Genomic DNA, 15,202 nt, shown 5'->3' with positions numbered 1-15,202 from the left:
AATGTTGTTAATATAATAATTAATATTCTACGCTTTTGGTTAAATAATTTCTTTTATTTATGTGAAAATAATATGTATATGTAGAATAGTCAAATAATGTTATATGGTGTATGTTGTCATAAATGTAGTGTGTGTGTGTGTATATATATATATATATATATATATATATATATATATATATAATATTGTAAGGTCCCAAATTCTAAGATCCAAATCAGTAATCAAATGATATTGCAATCAATCAGAGTGTAGAAGGAGTAGAAGAATAATTAAGCCAAGCATGCACACATTTATATCACATAAACGTCAAATACACCTTGGAAAACACACACATACGTCACCCTAAGACTGACATAGACACCTACTATTTATAGCACACCCAGCAGTACACGAGTGTACAGCCACACACGCGTGTACGGCCGTACACAGGGTGTACGGCTGTACACACATGTCCGGCCGTACACAGCCACACAAAGGTTACAACCACCATAACAAACCCCAAGACCCCGCCAAGACCTATACAAGATGGATGCCTAGCCCAAACCACTATATTATGACCTATCAATCTCCCCCTTGGTTTGAGGCTAGCATAGACTTGGTCTTCAATCTTTTGGTTTCTCGAACAGCCTTAGGTCAGATTTTCCCATAGATCCCATCCAAAGTCTTTCATTGATAATCGTGGCAACTATTCATGTGAATTCTTTTGCAGCAGCCTCTATGACCTCCCTCCTACATACGATTTGATGACGGGCCAAAGTGTGAATGTCTCTCTCTCTCTCTGAATCTCAGAAGATCCTTAGCGCTAATGAGCCTGAGAACTCCTTCTCTGTTTTTGAATTTTATGGCTGCAGTTGTTGTTTCATCATCAAATGCCCAAAATTCCATATCATCAAGATATCCATCATGAAAATGTTGTGGGATTGGAATCTCCTTCAATTGGTTAGTAGTTGGTCACAACATTATCTTCATCGGTTGGTTAGTTTCAGGATCAAGAATATCTTTGTCTTTTCTAACCAAAGCTTTTGTTGTCTTCATCATGGGAAAATTATCCCTGACCTGTCTATCTAAAACCTGTTTGAAGTTGAAAGCACTAGGATCTTGTGAAGGACTATGGAATGGAGCCCTTGAGAGTTCAGAGAGATCAACCTTTGTCCAGGAGTTGAAGTCATGAATGCTTTTATAGTATTCTGGAGTTCCAGAATTTCTCTTAACCACCCACAGTTTAAGTTCATGATCATAGCCCCACATTTTGATCCCTGTACGATCACCATATTAATCACCAAAATTTCTCTTTTTAAGATCTGTCACAGTGAGTTGAGGTTCATTTGCTTTACGATTCTCATTTGAGCTCTTCATGAAGAGTAAACCTTCTTTCTTCTCAGCTGTGACTGTTCTTTTGCCATGTTTAATTTTGATCCGGGGATTGGCATTCACAGGCTCTTTCTCAAATCGATTGACAACTCTTGTTGTTCTTGGGGGTGGTTAGACAACATGAATTTCGCTTTTGGAAGGCTGGACAGGAGCAGTGGGAGGATCTTCAATACCATGAGGCTGTTGAAACAAGGATTGGAACTTATCACCAAAAGCTTCAAACAATTTGTTCTTCAAGCTGAAGTAGAAAGCAGTCACGGATCCAAGATTAGTTTGCAAATCAGAAATCTATTTTGACTTCAATGCATTGTCTGCTTCAAGCTCAGCGATCCTGACATCATGTTTCCCAATCAAAATATCCGTCTCAATATTTTTCTGTTTGAGAATGCCAATTTCTTCTTCGAGCTTGGACACAACAGGATCATCATCCCCTGAACGACCTTCCTCGATAGATATTCCTTTTCCACGTGAGGAAGGTTCTGGACTATGTTGAGCTAAGTGCCTTCCTAGCCTGATGGAGGCTTCATCTAGCGAAGGCCTTGTGGGGGAGTATTCTGGGACAGCTGAAGATCCTCCATATTCATATATAGAGCTTGGGCCTTGTTGGGTAGGTAAAGGTGGTGCAGTAACTTTTGTGGTGGTGATTATGGATGAAGTTGGGGGTGCTTGATCTTGAATGAACATACCCTGCCTCGGATCTAGACGCCTTCTTTTCACAGGAGGCAGAGAGGTCTGTGTCTGTGTTGGATTACTAGAAGATGGCACAGATAAAGGAATAGTTGTATCAGGGGGAGGAATCCCTGAAACTGCATCCTTATGGCTTCAAGATTCTACCATCGATCTTGATGTAGGAGGCATTGTTTCAAGAACATCATCAGCAACCCTAGTCTCTGTTGATGTTTGAGCAACTTCATTGACATTGATAAAGAACCTGTCGAGGAACTCTGAACTTGGACCTAGGTTGTCATGATCAAGATCAAGATTAAGTGGGATTTCCTCATTGTTAAAGCCAGAGAAATCCATGTCTTTGAGAAAATCATCATCACCATCATTCTCTTCATCATCACCCTCTACATCAAAATTACTCTGAACCTCCATATTTCGCATTTGGTCATGCTCTTCTGCCACGATTGCGACAGGGGAAACACGACCTTCTTCGTTTTCATGTTCTGAAACCGAGATAACGACATCATCGGTTTCCGTGGGGCTAGAGAGATCATCAGATTCAGATTGGTCACTCTCTTCAGTAAAAATTCCAAACTTGATCAGTGGATATTTCCCTTCAAAATTAAACTTTCCTGGTCGATTTTGCTTCATCAATCCAAAGGCACTTGAGCCAACAGACTTAAGATCCAAAGTCTCTCCTCCTCTTTCGATTTCGGCGTGCTTGACATTGAAGATCAGTTGAAGAAATCTTGGGTACATGAAGAACTTATCCCTTTTGTTTCCTTCAATGTTCAAAATCATCTCATGCAAAATAAACTTTGAGAAATTGAACTCTATTCCAGAAGCTAAAACAGCAATTGCACCGGTGTTGACCAGAGATATTTCATTAGCTCCTGATTTCCGACCAGAGATACAGCTCACAAATACATGAGCTAAATATTTCCAGCACGGAGGCAATAGATTCTTGAGAGTGGGTGGGAAGTTCCTTCATAACCCATTTGATCTAAAATCTCTTGAGTCCGGTCTAGATCACTCTCCTTCGGGAATTCAGGCTTATCACCGATCTGCAAAGTTTCTCGAATAATCCGCTCGGTAACCAAGACTTTCTTTCCACGCATAGAAGCCTCAAGATATTTTGTACCCTTATTATCCTTCATCACAACTGCGTTGCTCCAGAATTCCTTAACCAATTGTTGATAAATGACCGGACTGGTGGTGAGAGCAGTGAACAAGCAGCATCTTCTTAAGCCATCGACTATAAATTGAAACTCGGAGTGAGCCTCTGGAGGATCAGCAAGGTAAATGGCCAAGTTGTGAACTTTAGCGAATTCAAGTCCTGCCATATTGAGCTGAGAAAAACACAAAAATTCATCAATAAACATCAAGTGTTTTCCCAATAATCAGTTAAATTAAGTTTTCACTGGTTAAATTTCAAATTTTTAAGGGCAAATTGGGGTGTGCAGTCGTACACAGAAGTCCAGCCGTACACGGGGTGTGAGGTCGTACACGGGTGTGCGGCCATCCACGGGTGTGCGGCCGTACACGCTCCAACGTTGCTGAAACCCGTTTTTCCTTCAATAAATCATGGATTCACAATCGCTTTAGCTCAAGAACACCATCACGAGGATCGACTATATGATACTTACATAGTTGAGCAGTTAATTTCAAGAAAAATAGAGATTTTTGAAGTTTTAAGAGAGAGATTGTTCGTTCGGGTGTGCGGCCGTATTCAGAAAGTGAAGAAGAAGAGTGAGTCCGGCCACACCCACCTTATATACTCCCCCTTACACCTGGTTATGGGCTGCAACCCAACAAACATTGAACTCAAGCCCAACAACCCAATATACTTTTAAAAATAATGCATTTCAAGGACTTAAAATAAAAATAAAAATAAAAATAAAATAAAATAAGATAAAATTGAAATTAAACGAAACTAATTTCTAATCCAGATAATATTTTTGTGAGATTGGGATCAAAGTTATTGGACAGCCTTCATCCATTTGTCGGTACCTCCCCTTTCATGAATAAATCTAGTCGATCGTCGGTATTGTGGTCCACTTAAACACGAAATATTTGTGACAACTTTGGACATACTATAAGTGACAAAGTATTTGACCCTATGTTCCTAGATAAACTTTCTAAAGGACCATTCATCTGACGAAGACCAAGGATATTGTTGTCCACCTAAATTGAGCAACGAGATCTACAGACAACCTAGTGATTGTTCAATTTTAAATGTACTAGAACGTGTTTCCCGCTTCCTGACATACCCCAATAATCAGGAACTTCCAAAGTACTCCTTACTTTAGGTGAGCAGACAATTATTATGTGAGAAGACAGACTTAAAATGCATATGCTATACATCCAGGTCAGATCTTCCGATCACGCAGAGGATGAAACATATGACTAACCAGATTTAGAGGGATTGAGAAGTAGAATGGTGCATATGATGTGTACCAGGTCGGATGTATTCCAATCACGCAAAGGAGACAACATATGACTAACAGACAGAAAGAATAGCATAGATAGAAGATGCAGAGAAATTGAATTGCATATGTTGTAGTCCAGGTCGAATCTTTCGATCACACAGAGGAGGAAACATATGACTAACAGAAAGAAAGCAAGAAAATAATTTCCTACAGACCTACATTATCGAAATTCCCCAGTCGCCCCATCAAAACCGGAATTAAGGACAGAGTCCGTACATCGAGGAAGAGTTAAACCATGGTTCTAGATACGGATTACTTTAGTGTGACCGGTGGATTATCATGTATACCTCCCTGCTCAATCTACCCAAGTATCGTATTGTCAGGCTAGATGGAACTATCTAGGTTAAGATTTGTCAAATCTCTAGATTCCTTAAGTTCATCTACACCTAGTCAAGTCCATTAAAATCTTTCGTGCCTACCAGCGCATTGAACACAGAGTCTAGACAATTCAGCTTTGGTACCTTACACAGATTCAGATTGCCTGTTATCACAAAGTTTATATCACTTCCCCAGTCACAACACCTACAGAAATACACCATATTTTTGGCTTTTTGAATTTCTATTTTTTGTTTGGTTTTTGATTTTCTATTTTTTTTGTTTGGTTTTTGTTTATTTCTCCCCCTAAATTTGTGCATAGATGAGAATGAAATGAAAATGCGCAAATTTAAACTAACCTAAAACAAAAAACAAAGAAAATTAGTCCTCAAAACGTATCATTTTCAAGAATCCCACAAGCACATCGAATCGAGCTTTGTTAAACGGTTTTGTGAACAGATCCGCCACATTATTAGTAGTGGGAACCTGTTCCAACCGAATGAGCGAACGCTCATAACAATCTCTGATGAAATGCACTTTGATATCGATGTGCTTGGTTTTCGAGTGTTGGACTGGATTTTTGGCAATCTGAATTGCAGCCTCATTGTCACAAAAGATAGGGGTTTCTAGATAATTCAAACCGTAATCCAACAGCTGATGTTGGATCCAGATAACTTGAGAACAACAAGCAGAGGCAGCGACGTATTCCGCTTCTGCTGTTGAGGTTGAGACGGTGTGCTGTTTCTTGCACTGCCATGACACCAGCCGATCACCGAGAAATTGACACCCACCAGATGTTGATTTCCTGTCAAGCTCACAGCCTCCATAATTACTGTCAGCAAAAGCATAAATATCAAATTCAGAATTTTTCGGATACCAAAGACCCAGTTTTGGGCTGCCTTTGAGATACCGAAAAATTCTTTTGACAGCAATAAGATGTGAAAGTTTAGGATTAGTCTGATATCATGCGCATTGACAAACCGCAAACATAATATATGGCCTGCTTGCAGTTAGATACATCAACGATCCGATCATCTATCTGTAAATTGAATAAGTTCATTTATTACTTGAAAATAATATGTATATATAGAATATTATAATATAATAATATTATATATTGCTATATTTTCATAATATATATGTAGAATATTTAAATTGAATAATAGTCTATGATATTCTAAGTTATATGTTAAATATTCTAATACAACAATGCCTTAATTAAATTTAAGTTTTTTTAATACTCATTGATATTATATTATTCTAGTAATTCTAAATATTCAATATTTAATATTTTATTTTTAATAGGTAATATTATAAAATTATGTGTAATATCCTGATATTAAAATGTTATATTCTGAAATTATGTTGTAATGTGTATAATTAATTTACATTATGTTAGATTTTAATATTATGTATAATATTAAGATATCATTATATAATATTATGAATTTACAATTCATAGTGTTATAAGAATATATAAATAATATACAAGAAACCAAAATAAGTTATATATAAAATATTGTAAAAGAATGATGTTCTAGATAAATACGTTAGCATATTAGAATTATATTCATTAGTCGTGATACATAACAATGTTTGTTATTATGAATATTAAATAACAGAATAATATTCTAATTTTGAAATATTGTTAGATTGATAAAAATTAGTTTAATAGAGTATTATACAAATAAAAATATTGTTTATAGAGTATTTCTCTTAAATTAAAATTAGAATATTACCAAAAAAACTCAGTATAATAACACTATTTGATTATTTCAACAACAAAAATCTAATTTGAATATAAATATTATGTTTTTATAAGTGATTAAAACTTAACATGGATTATGATTTATAAAATTATATTCATAACATTTCAAATATATACATACCAACAATTAGAAAAACAAAGTTCACTCAAACACAATATTCTTTTACTATTATAAAAAAACTAATGTAATCAACTAAGTAACTATAACCATTAACCACATATAACTATCTAATATTAATTAATACTTACATTTAATACTATATTATGTACAAAGTTAGAAATTTTGGAATAGAAAACTGCAATCAAATGGAATTTTCTATTATTAATAACATTCTATTTAGAATATTTGACTAAGTACATTGAAACAAGCCTTAATTTAAAACATCAGAATCATATTATATGAACCCTCAAAATCTTACTAAGAAAAACCCTATCTTAGGTACTTGAAAGAACTACTCTTCTAAAATAACTCTTATTTCACCATTAATATGAACCCTAACTTATTCAAATTAACATATACCGATGATAATCCAATAAATCTAATAAGAATAATATACATTCTTATGAAATTAATCATAAAATACCCTATTTTTAACATATACTAGTTTTAAAAGAACAACAATTGATTTAAGAACATCTAATGTAACATCCTGTTTCGGATTGTCTGTGATTAGGGTTCGTGGGCTGCAAACCGGGTATGAGGAGGTCTCGGGGTTGCAACGAGTTGCTAGAAGCTTAGGGCATCTCGTCACCTTTCCGTGGGTTTGAGGTTCATGCGAATCGGGGTTATATCGAGGAAGCGATGAAAGTTTGAAGTTGTGGCAGGATAAGTCCCTTATTGGAGAAAGGTGGCTGCTGAGTACGCTGGGCGTAAATATGTGTACGCTTAGCGTACTCATGTGCGTGATTTTCAAGCGGAGCCACCTAGTACGTTGGGCGTACCAGAGGGTACGCTGGGCGTACTAGGCCCAGAGTGAAAACCCTAATTTAGGGTGAGTCCCCTATATAAAGGATATGATGGCCTCATTTCTGGCCACCATTCTCAGACATCAAACCCTAAGTGTGCCCTAACCCTCGTTTTAGAGCTTGTGAGTGCATTTATGAGCCTTTGAGAGTGTTTGTGTGTTCTTGAAGAGAAGATAAAGATTTCGAGAAGAAGGAGTGGGAGTCCAAGCTCTTGGATCTGAGCAAATATGAGTTGGGAGCTTCATATAGAGGTATAAAGCTTCAAACTTTACCACTCTTTTGTTATGTGCATCATAGATGAGACTTTTAGGGTTTTGTCCCAAAAAGGTGGAGACTTTATGAGATCTTGAGTTCCAGAGACTAGGACCAATCCCTTTTGAGTATATTAGTGGTATAATGTCATAAAAATCCAATCTTGGTCGTTGGAATCAAGCCATGCATGTGTTATGAGCTTTTTGAGATAAGGGAGTGAGTGTTTTGGGTGATTGTGACCTTTCCAGCCATGCAAAGGCTTAAAGTCACTGACTTTATGGAGTAAGAGCCATTAGGGAGTCCAGATCTGGGATTTGAGTTAATGTCTTAACTGATTAAGACCAAAGGAGTAGAAAGTGTGAATCTGGGGAGTACACTGAGCGTAATTCCTGTACGCCCCGCGTACTGCCCCAGTGTCCCCGATGGCCAAATCTGGATTGTGAGTACGCTGAGCGTACCAAGGGAGGTACGCCCCGCGTAACCTCACTGTGGACTTTTGGGCTAAGTCTCATTTTAGGCCTTGAGTGTTGGGCCTGGAGTTTGGGCTTGCTGCAATAAAGTATTGGACCAAAGAAATATATATATTCGTGCTTGGGCCCTTATTTTGGGCTTGCCATTTAGTTTTGAGAGTAGGCCTCGGGTGAGCCCATTTATTATTGGGCCTTGGTAGGCCCAATGGGTTTTAGGCTATTAATGGGTTAGTTAATGGTCTACCCTTAGACCTAATAAGTGAGATTTTGGACTTAGTTCCTAATTGGGTTAATTGTGGGTCTGGCTCAGAGTTAGAGGCTGGTGCGCAGCAGCAGCGTTTTTAGGGGCTGTTCTTCATCCGAGGTGAGTCTTCTCACTATACTTACCATGAATGGTATCCTTGTGTGACTGAGATGTCCTATGTGCTTATTTGTGTATTGTGATATTCTGCATTATGTCTCTGTGATTTATGCTGAGTATTGTTATTATGAGCTTATTGAGTTAGGACCGGAGGGTCCACCTGAGTTTTGGGACCGGAGGGCCCCACTGAGACACATTTACCGGAGGGTCTTATCTGAGTATGGCCATGAGAGGCTACTGAGATGTGTGTGGTATTTTGGGGAACTCACTAAGCTTCGTGCTTACCGTGTTATGTGTTATGTGTTTCAGGTCTTTCTTAGGATCGCGGGAAGGCACCGGCTCGATTGTACACACCAGAGAAAGAGTTATATTTTGAGGATCCTGGATTATTAAACGAACCATTATGGAGATGCATTTTGTAAACTAAATAAATGAGATTTTGTGAAATGCATTATGAGATTTATATGAATTTAAAATGAAAATTTTGTTTGGAAATTTTACGGTGTACAACTTGGTATCAGAGCCTTGGTTTGAGGGATTCGGATGCACCTTCGGGTAAATCTGGACTCAAACTGAGGATTTGAGAAAAAATTTCAAAAGAAATGATTTTTCTAAAATGAGCAAGAGTTTCTAAGAGAAAAATGAGAAGGAGCAGTGTGTACAATCAGCCAGAGCCCGAACGGTGATTTCCCAAAATACCCTTACTTAATTGTGTTATGAGTTATTATTGAGATATTAGTGATGCATGCTAGAAGGTAGGCTAGGTATTTCATATTCTAGGGCTAGAGTTGCCTGATTTGTGATGCCTTAGCCTAGGAATTTTGCTATCTGTGATGTGCTTTGAGTATGTGTTGAGTAAGAGTATCCAGCAGGAATCTTTTTGAGAGAACTTTGGGTAGAGGAGTAATCTAGGTGAGATAACTAGATGAGTATTGGAGGAGCATACTGAGAGAGTAGTTAAGTATCCGCGAGGGGGTAGAGTTGCTTGAGTTCGGTGATACCTTTGAGAGTAAGTGGAGTGGTAACCTAGAGTGGTTTTATGTGTTTGTAGAGATTATTTGATGCCCGAATGATGCTTGCTTCGTGCTTTGTGGAACTCTTGATGATGAGAGTCAGCTACTAAGTGAATATGACGATATTTAGGAGGTAGATGGTTGGCATCATAAGGATTTCTTCAGCAGCTGATGGAAGAGAAGTGAGGGAACCTAGGAAGAGCCTAGGGAGTGGCCTTAGTCAGATGAGTACGCTGATAGAGGAGAGTATTCGCTGGGAAGCGACCAGGTTTAGCGGGATTGGTGATCGAGAAGGTTGAGGGGCTACATAGGAATTTTGGGACGATCCGTGTGGAAAGTACGGGTAGATGTGGCAGGTAGTATGGACCAGTACTACTGAAAGCAGAGGACATGTACTCGAAACAGGGAGAATACCAGAGGTTCTAAGTAGCAGATTGAGAGGAGATAACATGGTTGGGGTACCATGATTCATAGCAGATTGAAGAGCAGATAGCATGGTTTGGGTACCATGATTCATAGCAGATTGAGAGGAGATAACATGGTTCGGGTACCATGATTCATAGCAGATTGAGAGGAGATAACTTTGTTCGGGTACCATGATTCATAGCAGATTGAGGGGTGATCACATGGTTCGAGTACCATGATTCGTGGCGGTTAGTGCTACTGGTTTTACCAGTTGTCCCGTGGTGGTTGATTAGTCTGAGATCAGGTGATAGAGTGTGGGGCCAGAGGGTCATGTCGAGCAAGTTTTAATGGAGTATACCTTGAAAGGGAAATTGAGTTCGTTTCCGAGAGATTTTATTGGTGAGATGCCAGTTGGAGCCGTAAGGATCAGGGGTGAGTAGAGATGATGCTTATTGGAGGAACGAGGTTTGAGTCGAGCCATCGGCTGATGGATGAGACGTCACCTTCTGTGGCAAGAGTTGCGTTGTTCCCGTTTCCTGTGAGAAGCGAAGGAGATATCGAGTTTCTGGTTTCAGAGTTTGGAGGTAAACCCCGTAGGGTAGCATTGGTGGCCTTTTCATCAGAGTATTTGGGCAGTTTGTCTGATGTGAGGTATTTCTTGTACCATGGAGACATTAGTGGAGGTTGAGATGGAATAGACCCAGGAAGGTGCCTTCTTGAGTGTGGCATGCTTTTACCAGCAGTTTCAGGTGGTTAAGAGGAATATATCGGGGCGGTGGCCCTCGTTGTTGTGTTGTGTATCGGTTGTGAGAGTGAGGTCTTGTGATTTGATGATGATTCACGTGTTGGGAGGCTGGCCGAGGAGTCAGAGACGAGGTGTGAGATAGTGCATTATTTCCGGACTGAGGGTCAGGATTTTCGGAACAGTTGAGGTGTCCAGCGGTATATCGGTCAGGGATTTCGAGATGACTAGAGGCAGTTGCGTTGGGAGGATTTTGAGATTTTGTCTGAGCTACAGGATATTTGGAGTTGCTTGGTTTCCTTCGGGAAGATCATTGAGTGTTTTCGTGGTATGTTCCTATAGTCAATTGTAATGTACCTGGTGAAACAGTCCATGGAGTAAATTGTTGGTATGCCGGTTGGTAATGGTTCAAACCCTGAGTGGGGGAGGACTAGGTATTCAATTGAGAAGATCATCAATTCTTTCAAGTACGGTTAGAGAGCTAATTATGGAGATCTGCGGTGCGGACACATGAAACCTGGGATATTGGTGGATGCGGCGAGGTGCGAGGCGGTATGATGTATGAGTATGTGCTTAAGGAAGGATGAGTGAATCCACGGTAGGTGGCCGTTGGTCAGAGGATTTATTATGGCTAGAGATTTTTTTCGGGTTTGCAAATGTTGAGTTCGAGGCGGTTGGGTCGCTGAGTTCAATGTGCAATAGCTGAGATTTGCGGGTATCGGTATAGATTCTTATCTATACTCCAGAAGGGCATCAGTTGAATTGTCAACCAATTACAGAGTCGGTATGAGTAGTTTGTATGGGTGGTGATCAGTAGAGGGTGGAGCTCCGGATTTCATTAGCGTGCATTCATTCGTTGACGTTTCCTCCGTGTTTCAATTGGGAGATGAGAGTATTTCGAGGTTTCGGGTTGTGTAGGTGGAAGATCAGTGGTTAAGGCAAGACCGCGTGAGACGCTGTGATGGTGTACCGAGGTACCCGAGTGTGATGTCCTAATTTTTGGTCATGTTAGGACTCGAGTTGTGAGATGGAGAGTGGAGTACTGAGTGATTTTGTTCCAGTGGGAACCCATCAGTTAATTGTAGTCGGAGTGAGACTGTCTAAGGGTGTATATGTGTTGAGACTAGCGCCTTGCCTGCAATAACTTACATCAGAAGTGGCGGTGCATAAGCTGGGTGGGTGTAAGAACCTGTCTATGTTGAGCTACGGAGCATGATTTGGTGAACTCAATGTGGTGATGACTTGATGATGAGAATATGGGGGATAAGAGAGCAAGTGATTCGAGTGGGGGTATTCGCTTGGGATTATCAGGAGAACTGTGGAGTGAGCCCATGGTGAGTCAGTGGGAGAGAGTGTCGTGATACTACGGGGAGTCGTATTGTTCACTGGATAGTGGGAGAGTGTTGTGATACTGCGGGGAGTCGTGGTATTCACTAGTCAGCTAGAGAGTGTCGTGATACTGCGGGGAGCCGTAGTATTCACTGGTTAGAGAGAGAGAGAGAGAGAGTCGTGATACTACGGGGAGTCGTAGTATTCACTAGTTAGAGAGAGAGAGTGTTGTGATACTACGGGGAGCCGTAGCATTCACGAGTCAGTGAGAGAGTGTCGCAGGTTTACGGGGGAGACCGTAGCGCTCAGTAGTCAACAAGGGTGAATACTGTTCAATGGAGAGCTGTAGTATTCACTACTTAGAGTATGGCGCAGAGGAGTTCTTAGGCTTGGGTATCCTTACCGTTTGAGTCTTTGGGAGCCTGGTTGCCGAACCAGGGGCGAGACGGGGGTCTCTGTGTCAGTTGGGAATCGTTGTATCCCTAGGATGAGGAGCGATTATCGTAATCGGAAGGAATTGGAGAGATGGTGTGTGCATAATCGGTGAATTTTGGGTCATGAACAGAGTACCAGATTGGAAATGAGTGGTTCCAATTCTGCTGTTGAATCAGACTCTCGAGCTCGAGTCTGGATCCATTCGTGTATTGAATAGGCGAGATGAGGTTTCGGATTCGTGGATGGGTTTCGTTTTGAGGGGGGTATTGACCTTCATCTAATATCTTTGGCCGGAGTGGATCAGTTTCGTTGGTATGGGAAGAACCGTGAGACGCATGGAACCAGTGGGTGGTTGACGACAGAGGTCGGAGGTAAGACGATTTCAGATGAGTTGTAGCATTCGCTTGGGGTAAAGCGAACTTCGTGACTGGCGTGTCGCGATGAGCCGAGATAGTTATCGTGAGAAGGAAGTCGGTGAGATGTTTTTGGTTTGCAATGAGTAACCTTTGAAGGTTCATCTTTTGGGTCGGGAGCAGCTGACCTGATGCTCAGTGTTGAAGGGTATAATTGAGAGGAAGCTGGGGCGTATGTTTATAGATATCAAAGGATACTTCCAAACGAACATGATCTTTTCTTGTGTTTGAGTTTTGGGATTCTTTCCTTCTGATGAGTTCTGATAGTTGTTCAGGCAGTGGGTCCTTAGGGGATTATGACCTTTCTGTTCCTTTTGAGTTGCGATCGGGATCGATTAGAGAATCAGAGTTGGAAGAGTGTTCTTAGAGTCGGTTAGCCGATGGGCGATTAGCAGGATGATGTTTTGCGAGGGTGGTCTGGCAGGGAAATAGACCACTAGAGTTTCAAGTTCTAGAAAGTCAGATCGAGTATCGCCGCGGCAGTTGGGTTTGTCCTTCTTCGGGGTCGGGAGTCCCTGCCGGATTCAGGTGCTTTTAGATGAGATTGTTGTAGTTTATGGATTCTATTCGGTGGTACTTCTCGGGTTGGGGTTCGTTTTATGTGTTGACAAGGAGCGAATTCTAGGGAGAAATCTGATTCAAGTGGGGGAGAATTGTAACATCCTGTTTCGGATTGTCCGTAATTAGGGTTCGTGGGCTGCAAACCGGGTATGAGGAGGTCTTGGGGTTGCGACGAGTTGCTAGAAGCTTAGGGGTTATATCGAGGAAGCGATGAAAGTTTGAAGTTGTGGCAGGATAAGTCCCTTATTGGAGAAAGGTGGCAGCTGAGTATGCTGGGCGTACATATGTGTACGCTTAGCGTACTCATGTGCGTGATTTTCAAGCGGAGCCACCTAGTACGCTGGGCGTACCAGAGGGTACGCTGGGCATACTAGGCCCAAAGTGAAAACCCTAATTTAGGGTGAGTCCCCTATATAAAGGATATGATGGCCTCATTTATGGCCACTATTCTCAGACATCAAACCCTAAGTGTGCCCTAACCCTCGTTTTAGAGCTTGTGAGTGCATTTGTGAGCCTTTGAGAGTGTTTGTGTGTTCTTGAAGAGAAGAGAAAGCTTTGGAGAAGAAGGAGTGGGAGTCTAAGCTCTTGGATCTGAGCAAATCTGAGTTGGGAACTTCATATAGAGGTATAAAGCTTCAAACTTTACCACTCTTTTGTTATGTGCATCATAGATGAGACTTTTAGGGTTTTATCCCAAAAAGGTGGAGACTTTATGAGATCTTGAGTTCCAGAGACTAGGACCAACCCCTTTTGAGTATATTAGTGGTGTAATGTCATAAAAATCCAATCTTGGTCGTTGGAATCAAGCCATGCATGTGTTATGAGCTTTTTGAGATAAGGGAGTGAGTGTTTTGGGTGTTTGTGACCTTTCCAGCCATGCAAAGGCTTAAAGTCACTGACTTTATGGAGTAAGAGCCATTAGGGAGTCCAGATCTGGGATTTGAGTAAATGTCTTAACTGATTAAGACCAAAGGAGTAGAAAGTGTGAATCTGGGGAGTACGCTGAGCGTAATTCCTGTACGCCCTGCGTACTGCCCCAGTGTCCCCGATGGCCAAATCTGGATTGTGAGTACGCTAAGCGTACCAAGGGAGGTACGCCCCACGTAACCTCATTGTGGACTTTTGGTCTAAGTCTCATTTTAGGCCTTGAGTGTTGGGCCTGGAGTTTGGGCTTGTTGCAATAGAGTATTGGACCAGAGAAATATATATATTCATGCTTGGGCCCTTATGTTGGGCTTGCCATTTAGTTTTGAGAGTGGGCCTCGGGTGAGCCCATTTATTATTGGGCCTTGGTGGGCCCAATGGGTTTTAGGCTATTAATGGGCTGGTTAATGGTCTACCCTTAGACCTAATAAGTGAGAGTTTGGACTTAGTTCCTAATTGGGTTAATTGTGGGTTTGGCTCAGAGTTAGAGGCCGGTGCGCAGCAGCAGCGTTTTTAGGGGTTGTTCTTCATCCGAGGTGAGTCTTCTCACTATACTTAGCATGAGTTGTATCCTTGTGTGACTGAGATGTCTTATGTGCTTATTTGTGCATTGTGATATTCTGCATTATGTCTCTGTGATTTATGTTGAGTATTGTTATTATGAGCTTATTGAGTTAGGACAGGAGGGTCCACCTGAGTTCTGGGACCGGAGGGCCCCACTG

This window comes from Lactuca virosa, chromosome 4 (genome assembly GCF_052849685.1).
Source record: "Lactuca virosa cultivar CGN04683 chromosome 4, Lactuca_virosa_CGN04683_v6, whole genome shotgun sequence".
In the NCBI taxonomy this organism is placed as follows: domain Eukaryota; kingdom Viridiplantae; phylum Streptophyta; class Magnoliopsida; order Asterales; family Asteraceae; genus Lactuca; species Lactuca virosa.
The sequence above is the reverse complement of the archived record's forward strand: the minus strand, read 5'-3'. Positions refer to the sequence as shown.